At 54.0% G+C, this 16,413-nt stretch overlaps 1 protein-coding gene across 18 annotated transcripts in view; it reads right to left on the bottom strand.

The window, feature by feature from the left end:
- RASGEF1C (RasGEF domain family member 1C) overlaps positions 1-2,826 on the bottom strand; it is an 80,496-nt gene extending 77,670 nt beyond the window's left edge. For 6 of the 18 annotated variants that reach the window (XM_072840441.1, XM_072840439.1, XM_072840448.1 and 3 more), the window contains exon 1: positions 2,604-2,826. The gene's annotated coding sequence lies outside the window, so the exon portion shown is untranslated. Of the gene's footprint in view, positions 1-2,133; positions 2,228-2,593 lie in introns of those variants that run through there. The other 12 variants (XM_072840453.1, XM_072840433.1, XM_072840454.1 and 9 more) reach the window with 6 other exon arrangements.
- Positions 2,827-16,413: the final 13,587 nt, after the last annotated feature.

Raw genomic sequence — 16,413 nt, 5'->3', positions numbered from 1 at the left:
GTAGGTTTCGGTAGGCAGTGGTTTGGATGTAGTGACTCTAAAACTCTTTGGGATGTATTCTAAGACTATGCAGATGATTACATATATTGATGTTTGGGGAGAACCTGGTTCTTAGTGTGGGAGGAAGATGAAAACATTAATTTTTAGTTAAAAAACAGATTTCTTCCCTCAGTGCATTGAGAAGACCTAGAGACAATGGCATCAAGGCAAGCACTGCTAATGTCGAGATACTAGTTTCGGACACCCACCCCCCACTAAAAGGTGTGGAGGATTCGTGGAGAAGGGGCTGACTCTATATGTCTGGGTCAAAATACAAGTGAGAGCAGGGACACTGCTCAAAGACTTATAGGACATGTCCAAAGGGACATGTCCAGAGAGCAGCCTGAACACCTGGCCTAAACATCTAGCAGCATCCCTGTGAACTTGGGATGGGTGTCCCTCCTGCATCGGACACAGGGAGGTGCAAGACCACCAGGGATCCACTAGGGACATGGAGGGACTGGGGCAGTGTGCAAGCCCAAACCAGGCTCCCTCGTCCACCACTTGCAGAATGCTCCAGCCTCCTCATGTCTCCTGGCCCTGTAAGGAGCCACGGGGACATCCCCACGAGGATGGAGGTGACTCTACATTGGGTGGGTTGGCTCCTCCTAGAAGATCCATGGCAGACTCCAGCAGCCTCCTTCCTGCTCCCCTTCCTGCCCCCTGAATTCTCTCTGCCTGCCTCCGGGGAATTATTTCCCCAAACTCTAAACCTTCTGGGGACTGTGCACTGCACCCAGAGGAAAATCCAAACTTCACTGCACCCCTCAGTGGCTCTGTGTCAGCTCCTTCACCCACCGCCTGTGTCTGCCTCAGGGGCCCCGCATCTGCTGTTCCCTCAGACCTTGTTGGTGGGCTCTGCCCTTGAAACTGCATCCCAGCCAGGGTTCCTGGTCCGAGGCTCTCCCTGACCCTCGCTCGCCAGGCTAAGGCTAGGCCCCCACCCCAATCTCTCTCTGCTCCGATAACCCTGTTTGATTTTCTTCCTAGCAGGTACCCTCCGCCAGGACCTCGGTGTTTTCTCTGCTGGCTCAGCTTCTCTAAGCACTTGCTGGGGCTGGGAGCAGACAGCTCCCAGTCGGGGCTCAGTGCATGCTCTGGCCAGTGAGCCGGGACCCCAAGCCTCCCCTGGCCACCTGGCACAACGGCTGGAGTATGGCTTGTGGAGCCAGTGCTCCCAGGGCTGGAAACCCAGCTCTGTCACTTCCTAGTCCTGTGACCTTGAATAAGTCTTGTCACCTCTCAAGGCCTCAGTCACTTGCACTGTAAGACGGGGAGACATCTCCTGCCCACAGGTGAATCTTTGCAGGCACTTCAGTGGGGACTGAAGCTCAGCAGGACATCTGCGTCAGGAGCCCCGGAGGCAGGAGGGAAGGGAAGGGGCGGGGCGGGGCGGGGGGGGGTGAGGCCGCCCACCGCCCCAAGCTGCCCCGTCTGCCCCTTCCACACGCGCCCCAGGCCATGGGGCAGGCTTGGGAGGACCTCCACTACCTCCCCTCGGGCCTGCCTTGCTCTCCCTGAACACAGAGAGGAGTGACTCAGGGTCCCCTGCCCCTGTCCACGGCCGCTGCGAGAGGCACAGGCTCCGAACCCCAAACTGTCCCACCGCCCCCCGCGGGCTCTCTGATGGCGGTGGCGCCCGTTCTTTCCTTCATCTCGCCCCAGTTTCCGAGACAACATCGTCCTCCCGCCCCCTTCATCACGAGCACCCGGCAGCCCAGCTGTTCCCACTTCATAGAGCGGGAAACTGAGGTGCGGTGCGAGGCGGCGGCCTCGGGTCCGAGCTGGCTCCTCTTCGGGAGGCTGCGGAAGCTCGCGGCTCACCCCAAGCGCGCTGGCGGGGGGCGCGCAGGGAGCCGGCGCCCGCCCCACGGCCCGGGCTGCGCCCTCCGCAGGGCCCCGCCACCCCCCGCCACCCCCCGCCACCCCCCGCCCGCGCCCCCGCCCCCGCGGACCGACCGGCCGGACACGCGCACCGGCCCCGCGCGCGCACCTGTGCCCGGGTCGGGCCTGCGCGTCCCCGCCCCGCCCCGCCCCGCCCCGCCCCGCCCCGCCCGCAGCGCCCGAGTCCTGCCCGGCCGCGCCCCCACTCACCGGCTCCCTGCGCGCCCGGCCCCGGCCCGGCCCATGGGAAGCGCCCGCCGCGCCCACCGCGAGCTGCGGCTCCTGGCCCCGGGCGCTGCCCGCCGCCCACAGTCGCCGAGGTGCCCCCTCCCGCCCGCGCGGCGCCCGCAGCGGCCCCGAAGCAGCGCGGCGCGGCGCCCCCTCGCGGCCGCCCGGGGGAGCGCGGGGCGCGGGGCGGGGCTGCGGGCGCCCTCCCCGCCCGGCTCCTGGGCCTCCGCGCCGCCCGCCGCCCGCCGCCCTGCCCCGCGCCCCTCCTCCGCTCCCGACCCCGAGGTCAAGGCGGAGCGCGGCCGTCCGCCCCGGCCCCCCCACCCCGGTGGCCGGGACCCACGTGAGCATCGGCGGCGTCCCCCAGCGTGGCTCCTGCTGGGCTCCGGCCCCGAGCCACCCCCACCGGCTCTCTCGCCCTGCAAGCCCCCGGCCCCGAGACCTCGCTTCACCCCCTTTCCTGGGCCCTGGCCGCTGCTCTGGCCTTTCCTCCTTCTGCGATGGCCACTCGGGTGTGCTCTGTCGGGGTCCCTGAGTCCTGTGGGCGCAGAGCGAGTCTCCAGGGGGCAGGGAGGCTGCCTCCGCCCCGCCCCCGCCCCACGGCTCTCCGCGGGGGAGGGGTGGCAGGCCCGGGACCGGCCCGCACGGAGGGTGGGTCCCCGCTCTGAGGCCGCTGGGTGCTCTTTCACTGTTAGAATGCTGGAGGGAGCCTCAGCAGGATCCGGCGACCTTCCTCAACTGGCGCCACCCGGACTTTAAATTTTCCTGGTGTATCCCAGCATAGAGATCAGGACGGCGGTCCTCTGTTTCAGTCAGAACCTGTCCAATGAAATGTGGCAGGAGACCCAACCCAAACACCTTCAACAAAAATAATTTATTGGCTCATGAAGCATGTAAAAAATTTAAAAGCCAAGGAATAGCTGGATCCAGGTGCTGAAACAATATAAATGGGAATCCACCTCCCCCATCTCTCAGACTCGCTGTGGCACAGTGGCCCCGCAGCTTTGGGTTGACACCCTCAGAAAGAGTGCGCACCTGTGTGATAGTTCTGGCAAGAGCCCAAGGCTGCCGCTCACAGGCTTGGAGGAGCTTGGCTCAGGCCCACAGACCTGGACACTGAGGATTACAGGCCCGGGTGTTGCCTCCCTGGAGCTGGGATGGAGTTTGCTCTGTGTTAACCCTGAGGATGGATGGAGCAGGGCTCCGCTCCAAGCATGTCCTGAGAGCTGTTTCCACTGGATGAGTGACAACAGCAGAGTCCAGCCATGGTTTGCATGGTTGGGGAAATAGGCCTGGAGTCAGCAGGTGCCTGCCTGGGGCACACACGTGTGTCAGGGCCGGTGTGGGTTGATTGGATGGGGCAGGGAGGCAACAGGACCTTGGGACGGGACCAGGGCAGAGGCTGGCTCCCGCGAGGGTGATATCCAAGACCGACGTCAGGGGTTGGGCTGGGGTGAAGAGGCAAGCAGGGGACAACGGCACGTGCTGGGGCCAATCCTCAGGCTGGGATGCTTTCCCCAATTCCCTCCCATCCCGTGGCCCTCAGGTTAGGCCCAGGGTGTTACCAGAGGCATGCTGGGTTCTAGGGTGAGAAGGTTGCAGGAGAGCACTGGTAAGAGCCGGCCTGCTCATCTGTGACATGAGGCGTCAGAGCAGCCATGCGGGACCTCCCAACCCAGTGCAGCTCAGAGAAGCAGGGCAGTCTCTCCACACCCTGCTGCCTGTCTTGGAGCAAAAGCTCCAGGGTCGCTGACACATGATTGCCACACTGAGTGAAGAGTGGGTGCCGGGGGTTGGGGCAGTGCTGGGGGGAGCAGCTGAAACCCCAGGGCAAACTTGCCTGTGGCCACAGTTCATGTCCCAGTGGGGCAGTGGGTGGGGCTGTGCCCTGTGGTGGGAAGAAATGGTCCCGCGAGGTCTGCTATGTCTCTTCCTGCTGCACAGGAGGTCAGGTGGATGCCAAGGGAGCAGCACAGCCCCGCAGCCCCTTGAGCCGAGTCCTGATCTGGCCTTGGACAGGGCCACTCCAGGGGAGCTCTGGCTGCTGGCGCTGTGTCTGGGCCCTGCAAGAGGTCAGGCCCAGTGTCCATGCCTAAAGAGGAGGAGAGGGTGCGAGACAGAGCAGGAGCCCAGGTGGCAGGCGGCAAGGCCAGGCCGGGGCATCCTGGGGTATGAGAAGCTGGGACTCTGTTCTCCGGATGTGGCCCAGGGGAGGTGAACTGTCCCCAGGTGTATGGTCTTGGCACCCACGAACCCTTTCCTCACACCCCTCGCCCCTCTCCTGGTGGCCCTGGGCTCAGATGGTATGTCTCCTACCCTGAGACTCTGAGGCCACCTGAGCTTGCTCCACTGGCCCAGCACTGGGCTGGCAGGGCTGGGGTCCTCATCACCAGAGGGTGGAGGAGAGGGAGAGGGTGGTGGGCAGGGGAAGGGGCAGCGCTGGGGGTTATTGCCAGAGGAGAAGCGTCCAGGTGATGAAGGATGAGAAGGATGCCTGAGGAGTGACAGAAGTGGCTGGGGCCTGGCCAGAGTGGCTAGAGTGGACAAGGATCTGCTGAGACTGGGGTCAGGGAGGATACGAGGAGGACGCCTGGAGTCTCCTGGGCTGGGGTGCTGGGCCCTTCGTGGGCCGCCAGGGCTGGAGGGAGGGGACGCTGGGGTTCTCTGCACCTGGAGCCTGCGAGAGATGGCAGCATGTTTGTCCCAACCCTTGGCCCAGCAAGAGCAGGTGACTCAGAAAGGAACCTGACCTGAGCAGGGCAGCCGAATGGTGTCACCAATAACATTTGTGAGTGGTGCAGACAGAACTTTGGGCTCCAGCCAACATTGTATTAGTGCAACTCCGAACTCATCTGTCCTTGGGTCTGGGGCAAATCCTCCACGCTTATAGCAAGGGCAAGGCTCCAGGGGAGAGCCAGCCACTGGCGGGGGTCACTGTGAGTGAATGGGACCCCTCCTTCCATTCATGGGTTGAAATCCTCAGCCCCAAGGTGATGGTATTAAGATGTGGGCCTTAGGGAGGTGGCGGTCCGGGTCCAGTGAGTGAGCCCTCATGAACGGGGTTAATGCCTTTCTATAAAAGACACCCCAGAGAGCTCCCTTGCCCCTTCTGTGAGGACACAGGGAGACAGTGTCCATCTGTGCACCCGGACATGGCCCCCCACCAGAACTCAGTGATGCTGGCTCTCTGACCCTAGACCTCCAGCCTCTAGGACCGTGAAAAGTAAGTCTCTGTGGTTTATGAGCCGCCCGGTCTGTGGCCCTTTGCTATAGTGGCCTGATGGGACCAAGACAGCCACATTTGATTCTTGTTCATGGGCCAGGGTCCTGACTACGCACCGATGCCCCCTGAGTGAGGGTCAGAGAGAGGGAGGGTGTGCACTTTTGCGTGTGTGTTCTGGTGTGTGTTCCGTCTATGTGCATGGTGCATGCATATGGCACAGGCATGTGGTATGTGAGTGTGTGTGTTCTGTGTGGTGTGCATGTGTGTGTGGGGGGATGAATGTGACTGTGTTCCCCATCTGCTCCTCACCCCCCCCCCCGCCTGGCACAAGGCTCCAAGCGGGGCTGGTCTGAGGACAGAGGCAGGCATTAAAGGTGGGGTCCCCTGGTGGCAAAGCCTGAGGTCTGTGCAGATGGTTTGTGTGGGTGAGGACCCCGGGAATCCAGGGAGAACAGAGAGACAGAAGTAGAGAAGGGGGAATAGCCCGCAAAGGGTGCATTACTGGGATGGGTACACTCATGGCCAGCATGGGCTCAGATCTTGGGAAACTGTGTGGGGAGTGTCCCCGCCTCTTTTGCTGAGAGAGCTTAGTTATGTCCCCTGTACTTCCAGATGGCTCCTGCAGGAAGGCTGAGCAGACTTTGTATATCAAGCAGAATCCGAGGTGGAAACGCAGAACGGGAGGTGGGCCGCTCCTGACACGTGCACGGAGCCATCCACCCAGGCTCTGAGCTAGGTGGGACTCAGCATGGGGTGCAAAGCTTGCCAGCAACAGTGCCCCCACCTAGGAACATTCAGATTCCCTCAGGTTCTACATTAGGTCCACATGGTCACTCCCCTCCTCCGCCACTCCCTGGAGCCTCCGTACCCGCAGGCAGCAACTCCACTAGCCTAGGTGGCCACTGGGGACACCTGCTGTCCTGGAGGTATAGATCAAAGGAGATATAGATCAGAGGAGCCCCCACTGGGTCCCGGGGGCAGCATCCAGCACAGCCTCAGTCTGTGGGCCCGGGAAGCACCTCCCTAGCAACCTCAGCCTCCAAGCTCAGGGAGGCAAAGTTGCAGTGTGATGTGACTGCTGGGTTCTAAGGGGACTGATGGCATGAGCCTCCTGCCCCCTCTGAGTGCTCCTAGCTCCTGCCACACTGGAGACCTCGCTTTTCCAGGCTGTCCAGTGCCACCATGCAGAGGCATCACCCAGAACTTTTGGAGAGGCAGCACCCCAAGACCCCCATCGAGACTCAGGTTTGGGCATCTTAGTGGTCCCTCAGTCCCCAGGTAACGCAGATGCTGGCAGGAGATGGGGCACATTCTGGAAAAACACTGACTGTAGGGGATGCAATGTGACCACCCCCATTTGTGGTGGGCAGATAGCGGCCCTCAGGGGCTGTCCACATCCTGATCCCTGGAACCTGTGAGTAGGTGACCTGACACAGCAAAGGGCACTTTGCAGGTGTGGTTCAGTTAGGACTCTGAGATGGGCACATGCTCCTGGATTATCTGGGTGAGCCAAGGAACGTGGCCAGCCTCTGGAAGTGGGAAAAGGCAAGGAACAAATCCCCCCTCACCCCACCCCAAGCCTCCAAGAGGACCTGGTCCTGCACACAGCTTGCTTCAGCCTACTGAGCCCCGTGTGGGACTTCTGACCTACAGAACTGCACGATAACATGCTTGTGTTGTTTTGAGCCATTAAGTTTGTGGTAAGTGGCAACTTGAGACAGCAGCCAGTAGGAAACTAAGACACCATTCCACAGAAGAGGCTCAGAGTGGGCAGGCAGTTTGTGCAGGTGGCCCAACAGAGCCAGCACCCAAGTCCTCCCTGCCTTCCTCTGGCTGCCCCGTGTGGGGTGGGGGAGGCAGAATGGCTGGGGTAGGGAACTGTCCTCCGCAGGGCCCACGCATGGCTGAGCAGAGAGGATGTATGCTCGGCCTGGTCCTGGGAGCTCATTTATGACACAGATGCTAGAGACCCTATCAAGGGCTGAGTCTCAGAGGGTCCGATGGGCACAGGAATCTGCATCCTGCAGCAGTGGCACCATCACTGCAGCATCAACATGGTACCGGCCTTCAGTTCTTTATGATGGACCAGCAGAGAGAACACAAAATGCGCTTTTGGGACATCCATCGGTCCTAAACATGATGCTGGTGACCCCAATAATATACAGGTAAAGGTGTAGCGGTGGCAGTGGGTGGGGACTCAAGTTTGAAAAACAGCCATGTGGTCCACTGGGACCCACAGAGGTTGCCATGGAGTCAGTGGCACGGTGGTCACGGCTGTGTCCTGGAGGCTCATTCCAGGGCTGGGTGAAGGGCAGGCAGTAGCTGGACAAGAGTGGATGCAGGGAGACCCTCTGGCACGACAGCCGAGGTCCCTACGCATAAGGACAGGGTTGCAGCCCGGTGGTGGTAGAGATGGGGAGAAGGCAGCAGAGCTGACTTATCTTTTGGTGATGGAGGTGAGGGGTTAGGTCCTCCTTCACCCAGGTGACTTCTCCTTGTCTTCAGTTGTCAACTCTCCTGCATTAAGTGTCTGATTGCAGCCACAGAGCAGAGTGTCCAGGGGTAGGGTCTGTGCTGGTTTATGGTCCAGGTATTTATGAGCTGCTCGGTAAGCATTTGTGGAACTAAATAAAGGAATGGCCTGTGATTGGGTGAGGAGAAGAGGGGATGGGGGCGGGGGGGGGGGGGGTGGACCTGGGAAGGGGAGCTGGGGAAGCACTGCAGCCCGGGTGAGGAGGGTGAGGATTCTGCATGTGGTCCTGTGGAAGGATGCATCTTCGTTTGCACGGAGGCAGCAGGACTTCCCTGGGGACCAGGGCTCTCTACCTCCAGCGGAGCGGCTGTCTGGGGCATCGGCAGGCTAACAGGACACAGGCACTGCACCTCAGCAGTGCTAGGCCTGGTCTCTGTCCTCTCACCGGGTGCAGCCACTGCCTACTTCTCCTGGTTGGTTGGGTGCCAGGCGGTCCCTTACTGGTGGTGTATCATGCGTTTCTGGTGGCCAGCTCATATGTGGGTACACACACACACACACACACACACACACACACACATACATGCATGTGCTCCAGTCTCCATCAGGAGGTGGCTTCAGGCTGTGGCTTTGGGATGTTTGACATTTCTGCTTCCCCCTGCTCTTCCCTGAATAAGCCCTGCCACTCCCCAAAGGAAGCTCTTTTCAGAGTTTTCTGAGCCCTTTTTTTTAAACAAAAATAGGTTATTTATTGAAACAGTTGTGTTGAGTTACCCTCCCATTCTGGAAGCCAGACAATGTTGGATTCAGTCAGCATCCGTGGAAAGGGCATATGATCTTGATTTTTTCCTTTTTTTTTTTTTTTTTTTTAAGATCTTATTTATTCATGAGAGACACAGAGAAAGAAAGGCAGAGACACAGGCAGAGGGAGAAGCAGGCTCCATGCAGGGAGCCTGACATGGGACTGGATCTCAGGTCTCCAGGACCACACCCTGGGCTGAAGGCGGCGCTAAACCACTGAGCCAACCGGGCTGTCCTTTTTCCAGTTTTGGAATCAAGAGGATACCAACCTCCTAAAGGTAGTTGGGTGGTTTGGAAATCTTGGATTAGGTAAGGTTTTTCTGTTGTGTGGCAGTTTAGTACAAACTGGCTTGGAAGACTGATTTGTCCTGGAGAAATTTCAAGGGGTAGGGGTGGCCTTTGGTTGCCACTTCCCCTTCTCTGATGGTCACTGGTCTGTTGGACTTTTCTGGAGACTGTCCAGAACTTGCAGTAGCTATGAGCATGGGACTGGCACCTACCTGACTGGTCCAGACCCTGTTTGCACATAAGCTGGCTGTGGGAGCTCATGTTGTCTGCCTGCCTCTGTCCCCCAACTTCACGATGGAGAAAATAATGCTGAGCTCACGGGAACTATAGAGAGTGGATAAATTCACCTGTACCGTATACTCAGTCGTCACTCTTGAGACAACTGCAGTCTTTTTAGTGCTATTGAAAATGATCTTTTTGCAGATTATCATATGCATTGGAACATTGCAAATATCACATCTATGATTATCTCCCTTCGCTGTTACTTGTATATTCTTTTTTTCCTTGACTGGTATTGCCAGAGATTTGTCTACCTTAGTAGTGTTTTGATTTTGGTGATTTTCTCCTCATTTTTATTTTTTAGTTTCTTATCCTTGTCCTGTTTCTATTACTCTTACTTTTTTGTTTCTTTGGGCTTTGCTCTGTTGCTCTTCTGCCAATCCCTCCAGTTGGATATGAACTCAAGTGTAACAGTTTGTCTTTTTTTTTTTTTTTGAAGATTTTATTTATTTATTCATGAGAGACAGAGAGAGAGAGGCAGAGACACAGGCAGAGGGAGAAGCAGGCTCCCTGCAGGGAGCCCGACGTGGGACTCGATCCCAGGACCCCAGAGTCACGCCCTGTGCCGGAAGCAGACACTCAGCCGCTGAGCTATCCAGCCATCCCTAGTTTGTCTCGTCTTATGATAAATGTATTTAGGTCTTAGCTGAGGGCTACCAGATATGGTATGTTGTGTTTTTGAGAGGCCATGCTCTTTTAGGAATATCTCAATTTTTTTTTTCATGATTTCAGCTCTTTCACGTAGATTGCTTATAGTGCACTGCTTAGTCCCCAAATGGGGGAGATCTTTTCTAATTATTTTAAATTTTACTGCATTATCATAGAAAAGCAGTTGTGGGGCACCTGGGAGGTTCAGTGAGTGAAGCATTTGCCTTCAGCTCAGGTCATGATCCTGGGGTCCCAGGATCGAGCCCCACATTGGGCTCCCTGATCAGTGGGGAGTCTGCTTCTCCCTCTGCTCTTCTGCTATGCCCTCTCTCAAATAAATAAAATCTTTTATAAAAGAAAATCAGTTGTATATTGCTTGACTTTGGGATTTACTGAGATGCCCTCTGTGGCCTGGCACATAGTCTGCTTTCCTTTAAGTTCTATGTGTGATGAAAGGGAATTTGCCTATTGGGTATAACACTGTGTATGAGCCCAAGTTAAATTGGCATTCCAATCTTCTAGATCTTTGCTCATTTTTCACCTGCTTGACCCGTTAGTTTCTGAGAGGAATGGATTCCAACTATACTTTTTTTTCTCTCTGTGGTACCATCAGTCATTTTACACACACACACACACACACAGATTCTTCAGCAGATTTTCTCAAGTCATGTGGACACATTTACCCACAAGAACGCTGCTTATTATAAACCCTATGAACACACCCACTTTTGATATATAGGTGTTTATGTGCATGTGTCTCTGTGTACTTACATTTTTGTCTGCAAAGTGCAAGCATGCACCTCAGGTATGCATGAGATTATAGATTTTAAAAAGTCTGGTTGCCCGTATGTAAAAATCAGTAGGGGGAGATTTGTGACTATAGATATATCAGCATAAATGCATGTATTACCTACACAGGTATATACCCTGCGCAGATACAGAGAAGGCTAAAGTGCATGTGGTAAAGTGTTTGTATCCTGGGAACCTGGGTGAAGAAAGGTATACAGGGAATCCTTTGAATATTTTTGCGACTTTTTTGTCACTCTGAAACTACTTCATTATCACTACTTTTAAAATTTTCAGTAGGCTCCAGGCCCAACATGGGGATTGAACTCACCACTCTGAGATCAAGAGTTGCAAGCTCTAGCAACTGAGCCAGCCAGGTGTTCCCACTCTGAAACTACTTCAAAACAAAAAGTTAAAAGCTGAATGCAGTCAGAGGACTGGTGGGAATCAGGAATTGAGGAGCTTCCCTGGCCACAGTTATGGCCATTTAAGTCTCAAAAAGAATGGTTTGAAGGGCACTTGGGTGGCTCAGTGGTTGAGCATCTGCCTTCAGCTCAGGTTGTGATCCTGGGGTCCTGGGATCGAGTCCTACATCAGGCTTCTCACAGGGAGCCTGCTTCTCCCTCTGCCTATGTCTCTGCCTTCTCTGTGTCTCTCATGAATAAATATTTTAAAAGTGGTTTGAATACTCAACGAGAAGAGAAAACAAGCCCTCCTGTGATACCACTTGAGGCAGCGATTAAACCCACATCCTACTCTGAAAACTGGTGGCTGGAGAGAAGGGACAGGTGTGGAGTCCACCCTTTAGCCAGGCTGCCCTTGGGGGCCACCAAGCAGCCCCAGCTGATGCCATGAGGCTCTCCCTGAAAGCGGAACCCCAGTAATGGTGTCAAGAGGTGGGGGAGGGCAGAATCATGGGCCTCCATCTTCCTTTAGCTCTCATGAGATTCCTGCTTGTGGCAAGGATGACCACCTGGGGTTGGCAGCACATGGCACCCCCAAAGTAAGCCCACATGGATGACCTTCTGGTCAGGGGGAGAAAGATTGTGACTCTATATGGCTGTAGGATACAGGAATGGGCTGGAGACCCCCAAACCCAGAGGGCAATTTTAGCATCTCCCACAGTGGGTTAAAAAGAATGAAAAGATCTTCTGATGGGAGTTCATGCAAAGGACACAGTATCACCCAAATGAATTATAACTAAAGACATACATGTATCTATCAAACCTTTAGATAAAACCTGCTAATCCAGCAAATGCTGGAGATGAGGAACAGGGTCAATGCACCACTGTGGAAGCAGCCACATGGCGCTAGAGGGCGCCCACATTCTCAGGACAGTCTGCTGGGTCCCACAGGCCACTGTCCTGGGAGATTAGAAGTTTTTTAGGGACACAACAAGCAGAAACGGCATGGGGGGAGGGGGGGGGCACCTGGGTGGCTCAGTTGGTTATGCACCTGCCTTCAGCTCATGATCCTGGGATCCTGGGATCGAGCCCCACATTGGGCTCTCTGCTTAGTGGAGAGCCTATTTCTCCCTCTCCCTCTACTGGTCTCCCTGCTTGTGCTTGCTCTCTTCTCTTGCTGTCAAATAAATAAAATCTTGAAAAAAAGAAAAGATAAAAAAGGAAAAGAAGAAAGAAAGGAAAAGAACAAATGGCACCAGGAATGTGAGGGCCGGATATACCATTAAAAGACTTTGGGGACACTAGGGAAATCCCAATCCCTAGGTACTAGGCTGGATGAGAACTTGCAGGCACGGATAGTTAGAGATCAGTAAATGAAGAATGCAGGTTATAAAAAGCATGTACAGTAGGACCTCATTTGAGCAAAACCAAAAAACCCCAAACAAAAAAAAACCCCGTCTGGATGTGCATATGTCCATAGACCACCATCTGAAAGATACAGAACAAGGTTATTAACAGTGGTCATTTCTCAATGGGGGAATAGAGCATGTTTAGTTTCTCATCTTTGATTATACTTTCTAACATATATATATGGGGAGAGAATATATATATTTCACATTTTTTTAAAACAGGGAGCTGATGAGAGGTGATGAGGTGGAGAAAGTGAATATAGAGTGCTCTTGATTTGTGTTGCAAAGGGGAGCGAGTCAAGGGGGATGTCAGGTTAGGAGCTCACTCCCTCTAACATGCGTGACTGGAGGTGGGGAATGGGGCAGGAGACTCTACTGCACATCCGGAGAGGGACCACCTCTGATGGGATGTGAAAATAAACTCATACAGCTGAATATTGCTGCTCAAATACTTCTTACAGATTCTTGACAGTAGTGTGATGGTTATTCCTTGAAGAGAAAACCAAGGAGGCCTCCCGAAACGGCGTGTGTGCTCAAGGCGCTAAGCCTCTGCACTCATCCGAGGCCGGGGCCAGGCTCTGCCTGACACATGCTTCTGTCGTGGATGGGCCACGTGAGAGCGTCTCAGTGTCGGGGCCAGACACGGAGACAGGGTAAGGCCACCATGTGCTTCTACCGTGGCCCCTACCCACTGACCTGCTGATACTAGGACAACTGGCCATGGGCTGTCAGGAACATAGATATAGAAGAGGAAGCTGGCGCTCTGCACCTGCTCTGCCCAAGAGAAAACAAAAGCATGAATTCTGAGCACCAGTGCACAGTGACAGATGCCTTTCTCCTCCTGAGATGTGACCAGGAAGTAGCTCACAGGATGCTGCCAAAGTGCCTTCATGATTTCTGTGTGGCGTCCATCAAGGTCCTGCTTCCTGACCTGGTGGCAAGATGACACGCTGCACGAGCTGGATGACGTCGCTGTTGAGCGTTGGGGCTGTCACCAAGGAGGCGACAAAGCACTGGCCACCTGGGTGCCTCTCTGTGACAGATGGGGTCAGCCTCGAGGCTCTGTTCTGCCACTCAAGGCTGTTAACACTTGGATGAATTTTCACGAGGCATATTCATGTTCTTAAAAACTGACAGAGGTCACAAGCTGACGGAGAGAATGCTTGTGAAGGATGACAGAGTCAGGATTAACTGCAAGAGCACAAAATCCAGTGACCCCATTGGACTCCAGGCATCATGTGTGCCATGCTGGTCAAGCTAAGGCCCCCGAGACTGTCAGTTGCAGACTGTTACACTGCTCAGGCTCTATCTGGAACATTACATTCGCCTTGGAACCCACATTTGTAGGGGCACCAAGATGGTGAGGTTCTGGGGTGGGGTGGGGTCATGTGGGAGAGGGCTGGACAAACTCTGAGTTGAAGCTAGAGAGATGAAGATTTAGAGCTTAGCTTCTCAACAAATGGAGGGAAGCCTGTCTCCTGAGATGGATCAATTTCTTCTGTTTCACACAAGGGCGCCTGGGGTGCCGTCATGGAAGCTGTGGGAGCCAGGATTCAGTTTTGTTTAAGGAAGAACTGACAGTCAAAACTACACAAGACTCCGCGCACATGCGTGGAGGGCCTTCCTTTCATTAAAGCCATCTAAGTGGAGGATGGGCAGCCCCCTCAGTTGATTTCCTGCCCTTGAGCCAGGTGTTGACTGGAGGGTCTGTCCATCCATCCTCACTCTTTTAAAAAATTTTTATTTTATTTATTTATTCATGAGAGACACAAAGAGAAGCGGAGACATAGGCAGAGGGAGGAGCAGGCTCCCTGCAGGAAGCCCAACGTGGGACTCAACCCCAGGACCCCAGGATCACGTCCTGAGCCAAAGGCAGACGCTCAACTGCTGAACTACTCAGGTGCCCCACGAACTACTTCTTTAAAATGAAGAGATGGGACTTAATTTTATCCGTTTATCCATGAAGTCTGTAATATAATCCTAGAGCTCCTTTCAATCTTGCACTTAAATTCCACATGGAAGGAATAATAGAAATGATCCATTTCATGGGACTTGAACCCCTATGTTCTCTTTTTGAAACTACTGACTAGTGCTGGGGCTCAGAGTGAAGACGTCCCTGATGATGTCTGACATCCGTGTGAAAGTGTCACAGTTGGTAAGAGTGGAACAGGCTTCTTGTGCAGGCTCTGCTTCCCTTCCCACACACAAAGCATCTAGAAGCTGCTTCTAGAATGGAGCTCTTCACACAGAAGCCACCAGGGGCCAAGACTCCTCGAAAAGTATGGCAGAATTTTGTGCTCATGGCATTTTCTTGGGAGGGAGTACCATTTGCCTCAGCCCCCCTCTCCTCCAATGGGACTTATAACTAAAAGATGAGTTGGTTCTACACCTGCACGAACACCAGGTGTGCTCGGAGGCATGCCTGTGCTCCCTCCTCACTCAGCCTCCGGGTTGTGCGGGGCTGGGGCTATGTTAGAGAACTCACTCTGAACTTCCCTCTCATCTTTAAAGCACCAGCAGAGAAAGGGCAGAAGCAAACACCCTTGCTCACAAGGACTCCAGGCCCTCAAAGCCTTGCTCTTTCAAAGTGTGAAAGGAGTGTGTGGCCACGGGCCTTGAGGACACAGCGAACAAGTTCCCAATGGCCACTCGCAACAAGATGTGATCGACCGCTCTGTCAGTCTGTTACCAGTTTTCCTTACTGGAAGCAAAATATTGAATAACTGCCTTATTGCCAAAGGTAACCTTATGCTTAAATTCATACAATAGCCAGAGGAGCCTCAGGAACTTTTGAAAGATTACCCTCCCCCCTGCCAAAAAGCTCCTGCTCCACTCCATTTACCCTTTCAGTCCATATAAAAAAGTATTTTAGTACTGTCTGCATTGAAAGTCTGAAGGGTGTAGGAAAAAATGGGACCCAGATCTGTATCAAGAGAAATATTTTCCTTCTCTAGAGAACTTTAAAAATAAGACTAGGGCAGCCCGGGTGGCTCAGCGGTTTAGCGCTGCCTTCAGCCCAGGGCATAGTCCTGGAGAACCCAGGATCGAGTCCCACATCAAGCTTCCTGCATGGAGCCTGCTTCTCCCTCTGCCTGTGTCTCTGCCTGTCTCTCTCTCTCTCTCTCTCTCTCTCTCTGTGTCTCTCATGAATAAATAAAATCTTTAAAAAAAAATAAGCCTAACTCTGGGAAACGAACTAGGGGTGGTGGAAGGGGAGGTGGGCAGGGGGTGGGGGTGACTGGGTGGCGGGCACTGAGGTGGGCACTTGACGGGATGAGCACTGGGTGTTATTCTGTATGTTGGTAAATTGAACACCAATAAAAAATAAATTTATTAAAAAAATAAGACTAACACTCATCTATCTGGAACGATTCTAGCTCTTTTAAGCAGAGAAGAGAAAGCGAGGCACTGAGGACCCTTGTAGTCCTGTGATTTTAAATAGTGAACATCTTTTTTAAGTAGGCTTCATGCCCAGCATGGAGCCCAAAGCAGGGCTTGAACTCATGACCCTGAGATCAAGACCTGAGCAGAGATCGAGTTGGACACCTGACCAACCGAGCTACCTGGTTGCCCTGGAGTAGTAAATATCTTCAAGTACCTCAAAACTAGGAGTGAAATCAAAGTGGCTCATCCTGTTCACAAAACTATAAGCACATAGGCACCATTAAGGATTCTAAGTAAGACAAGGAAAGACCCCTCGGTGGATCCTCCTGGCCACACCTTGTGAGAAAAACACTTATACCAATACTCGGGAATATCTGATTAGTATACTTGCATATTTTTGAAAACTTGAGATTCAGAAATTTGCAGGACATTTTTAGCAACAGACGAAAAAGAAACGTTTTGCCTTTTGATTAAAAATATTTGCTAATATTGGAAGGAAATGACGACACTCCAACATCCACCCGTGTTCACGTTAAGTCTGTAATCAGAGATGGTGATGTAGAAATA

This window comes from Canis lupus, chromosome 10 (genome assembly GCF_048164855.1).
Source record: "Canis lupus baileyi chromosome 10, mCanLup2.hap1, whole genome shotgun sequence".
In the NCBI taxonomy this organism is placed as follows: domain Eukaryota; kingdom Metazoa; phylum Chordata; class Mammalia; order Carnivora; family Canidae; genus Canis; species Canis lupus.
This window is presented reverse-complemented; position numbering and strand designations above follow the sequence as displayed.